The 4,475-nt window shown below is 40.9% G+C and overlaps 1 non-coding gene across 1 annotated transcript; it reads left to right on the plus strand.

Annotated features, from left to right (window-relative positions):
- The first annotated feature begins 347 nt into the window (after window positions 1–347).
- On the plus strand, window positions 348–455 carry LOC130952593 (small nucleolar RNA R71). Its single transcript, XR_009074773.1, has one exon. It is a non-coding gene; the product is annotated as a small nucleolar RNA R71 (small nucleolar RNA).
- The last annotated feature ends 4,020 nt before the right edge of the window (window positions 456–4,475 follow it).

The raw sequence follows: 4,475 nt of genomic DNA on the forward strand, positions 1-4,475 counted from the left end.
TCAGCACAAATTCCGCAAATTCTTTGTGAGACTAGTTGTTGGTTTTGCTGTGGTTGAGTTTGCGGAGCTTGTTGATTTAACTGCATTTGCTTCAGCAGGTTGGTCATTTCACATATGCTTCGATTTAGAGCAGCAGTCTCTATGCCAGAAGATACTTCTGCAATGGCCCTTGAACGGCCTTGCTTCTGTCTGTGGTTCCGAGTAGATTCAGCTAAATCACTGATCAATTGCCAAGCTTCATCAGTGGTCTTGTACTTCTTCATAGACCCATTGCTGGCACTTTCCAATGTGGTCTTATCTTGGGGCCTCATACCTTGTGTGACATAGCTGAGTAGCACGATCTTGTCAATCATGTGGTGGGGGCATGCTTCCAGAAGATTATTGAAGCGCTCCCAGTATTCAAAGAGAGTCTCATTGTCATCCTGAACAATTGTAGAGATATCCTTCCTCAGTTTATCAGTAACTTCAGATGGGAAGAATTTCTCCAGGAACTCCTTTCTGAGTGTATCCCAGTTGGATACGTTTGCTAGAGGTTGAGTGTAGTACCACTCTCTTGCTTTTCCCTCAAGAGAGAACGGAAAAGCTTTCAGCAGAATTGAAGTTTCATCAATGCCATCACGCCTGACAGTAGAATAGGCTGCCTGGAAATCTCTCAAGTGCTTGATAGGCTCTTGAGCAGGTAGGCCATGAAACTTGGGCATCAAATTTAGCAGTGCGGTCTTTATTTCAAAATCCGTAGCTACCGCTGGATGATGCGCTTGAAACGGTTGCAGTGTAAAATCAGGAGCTCCTTCCTCCTGATTGGTAATTCTTCTAGCTGCCATGTTTTTTGCACGTAAAATAACCGAATCAGTAGAACGGGGGCTGGTTTCCTCCTCAGATTCACTTTCAGACCCGCCTTCAGAGCAGACTAACCTACGCTGTTCTTGCCTTATTCGTGAAATTGTTCTTTCAATTTCAGGATCGAATATTAGCAAGCGCTGACCAAGAAGTGAACGTGTCATTTGATAGAAGAAACACGCAGCTCATAGTAGAAAAATTAAATAAAATGCAAATAAATAAATTCTAATTAATAGAATAAGCACTCTATTGCAACTCCCCGGCAACGGCGCCAAAAATTGATGGGTATGTAGAAGCTGGTGAATTAAAAATTTATTAAAATGGTTACGTTGCAAGTATAGTTCTTAACTCACCGAAAATCTGCCTATCAATTTAGAAATATGTCACTGAAAGTTTAAATTAAAATTACTGGGAGTTTTAAGTCCTAGGTCGTCTCCCAACGAGTTGCAGAAAAGTGTGCTGTATTATTAATCAGATATTCCAAAAAGAGTTGAGCTAAGTAAATTGGGATTTAAATTGAGGAATTTTAAATAATAAAAATGAAATGCCTTGACTGGGAATTGATTGGTTAGAATCTCTATCATTGATGGTGTGATTGTAAGATTAATTTATAATTAATAGTTGTTCTGTTTGGTTATCCCTTACTAGGTAAGAGAAAGTCAAACAAGTGGAAATGCCAGATCTGTTCACAAGTTGCAACCCACTTAGTTTAAAGGGATTGGCGTCGGTGACAGGATAGCAATCCAACATTTAACCCAATTACAAATTTTTCTTTCAATCCTTCCAACTCAAGAGTTCTCTTTAATCAACTCCCCATCAAGTAATGAAACTACTCACACATTATAAATAAAGAATCCATGGCACATGAAAGGGAATTAAAAGAAGACATGATTATTGGAATGGAAATTAAATTAAAAAGAAATAATCCTTGCATTAATTAATCATAAAAGTATCTGAATGACAAAATTGAACATAACAAAGAACATGGAAGAATAAAACCAAGTTAAGAGAACAAACTAGAGTGATGAAGTCTTGATGAGGAAAATAACTCTTCTCAATGTTCCAATGCTAAGATCAATTGAAAAATTAAAATTCTAAAAACTAGAGTGAAAAACCTAAGAGAGTGGGAAACTAGATCTAAACTACTCAATGAATGTGTCTCCGTTGTTTCTGCATATTCTCTGACTCTAGTCTGCTGTTTCGGGCCGAAAACTGGGCCGAAATAGGGTCCAAAGTCGCTGGTTTCAGATTCTGCAGTTTATGCAGATCGCGCATGTCACGCGATCGCGTCGTTCATGCGGACGCGTCGCTAGCGCTTTTCCTCTTCACGTGTTCACATCGTGCACGCTACCGCGTTGCTTGTGCTTTCCAATCCGCGCGGCCGTGCAAGCCATGCGGCCGCGTCACTGCGATTTGCGCTCGTTCGCGCGGTCGCGTGAGCCATGCGACCGCGTCACTTTTCGCTGGTTATCTCCTCAAATTCTTGTGTTCCTTCCATTTTTGCTAGCTTCCTCTCCAATCTCCATCTCATTCATGCCCTATGAAGCCTGAAACACTTGACACACAGATTACGGCATCGAATGGAATAAAGGAGAATTGAAATTAAATAATTAAAGTCTCTAGGAAGCAATTTTTAAACATGTAATAAATTCAGGAAGGAAATCTAAATGCATGCTAAATTGATGAATAAGTGGGTAAGGATCACGACAAAACCACACAATTAAACACAATATAAACTATAAAATAGTGGTTTATCAGTCACTCTCCATAAGCTTCTTGGTTGCCCCTTTGTTGCTATCCACCAATGTCTTTCCACTCCTTAGTTGTACAGCTTTGCATTCTTCTTTTGGATTAGGAATGGTGTCGCTTGGTAGTGAGCTTGAAGGTCTCTCAATAGAAATCTGCTTGGAGATTTACCCAATCTGCCTCTCTAGGCTCTTCATGGAGGCTTCATGGTTCTTTGTGGTCATTTCTTGGTTCTTCATCATCTTCTCCATGAGCATCTCCAGATTAGTAATCCTCTGAGAGTCTGGTGAGATTGGTTGGTTGTGGGGTGTTGATGGTTGATGGTAAGTGTTTTGGTTGGTGGGTTGGTTATTGGATGGATAATGGTTGGAGTTGGGGTAATTATGTTGAGGTTTTTTGTAAGGATTTTGGTTAGTTGGCTGCTGGTTGTGATTTTGGTTGTTTCTTGGAGTGTTTTGAGCTGAATTACTCTGCCATGGTTGTTGGTTTTGGTTGTGGTTATCTCCCCACCTAAGGTTTGGGTGGTTCTTCCAAGATGGATTGTAGGTGTCACCATACACCTCATTTGATCCAGAATTGTGGTTGTGCATATAGTGCACTTGCTCTTGTTGTTGTTCTTCTTGGTTCTCTTCATTCTGCCCCCAAGGAGTTGATGGTTGGCTTGTGGCACTCACTGATGCAACCTATAGGCTATCAATTCTCTTGGCCATTTGCTCAAATTGTTGTTGAATCTGCTGCTGCATCACTTTGTGTTGAGCCAAAATTGTATCCACTCCTTCCAATTCTAATACTCCCTTCCTCTGTGATGGTTGGTGTTGCCTTTGGTGAGCAAATAAGTATTGGTTGTTGGCCACCATATCAATGAGGTTTTGAGCTTCCTCAGCAGTTTTCATCAATTGCAATGATCCTCCAGCTGAGTGATCAAGTGCCTCTTGAGCTTTTAGAGTGAGTCCTTCATAGAAGTTCTGCAACTTATCCCACTCAGTGAACATCTCTGGTGGACATTTCCTCAGCAGAGCCTTATATCTTTCCCATGCCTTATATAGATTTTCAGCATCCATTTGAGTGAATGTCTGCACCTTAGTCTTCAATCTTATGATCCTTTGAGGGGGATAAAATTTGGCAAGAAACTTGCTCACCAAATCATCCCAAGTGTTGATGCTCTGCTTTGGAAATGTTTCTAGCCATTGAGTGGCTTTGTCCCTGAGAGAAGATGGGAATAACAATAACTTGTATATGTCAGGGTGCACTCCATTGCTTTTAACTGTGTCACAGATCCTCAAGAAAGTGGATAGATGTTGGTTCGGGTCCTCCAATGGCCCTGCTCTAAAAGAGTAGTTGTTTTGGACGAATGTCTAGCATTTGCAATTGTATTAGAGGCTAGTACTCTCCTCTGTTGTGGGTAATTGTTGGCCTCTCCTTCTGGATTATCTCCTTCCATCTCTTGGAATTCTTCTTCTTCTTCTGATTCTTCTTCTCCAACAACAGCCTTCCCTCTAGCTTCTCTTCTCAACCTTCGAAGAGTTCTTTGGTCAGTTTCAGAGAAAATAGGAGAAGCTCTCCCTGTACCTGACATACAAACACATCACAGGAAACACACAAAACCAAAAAACCAGTGAAACTTCAATCTATTGTTAGAATGAAGTTTTGGTTAGCTTAGGCAACTAGTCAAACAGTTAATATGTTAGTTGAGAACAAAAGAAAAAAAATTGCTTAATCTAGATCTCCACTTCACTTAATCATTGTCAATCTATTTCAATCCCCGGCAACGGCGCCAAAAACTTGATGTGTGGAAAATGATCCAACACAAAACTCACCGGCAAGTGTACCGGGTCGCATCAAGTAATAAAACTCACGGGAGTGAGGTCGATCCCACAGGGATTGAAGGA

Source organism: Arachis stenosperma, chromosome 9 (assembly GCF_014773155.1).
Source record: "Arachis stenosperma cultivar V10309 chromosome 9, arast.V10309.gnm1.PFL2, whole genome shotgun sequence".
Lineage (NCBI taxonomy): Eukaryota > Viridiplantae > Streptophyta > Magnoliopsida > Fabales > Fabaceae > Arachis > Arachis stenosperma.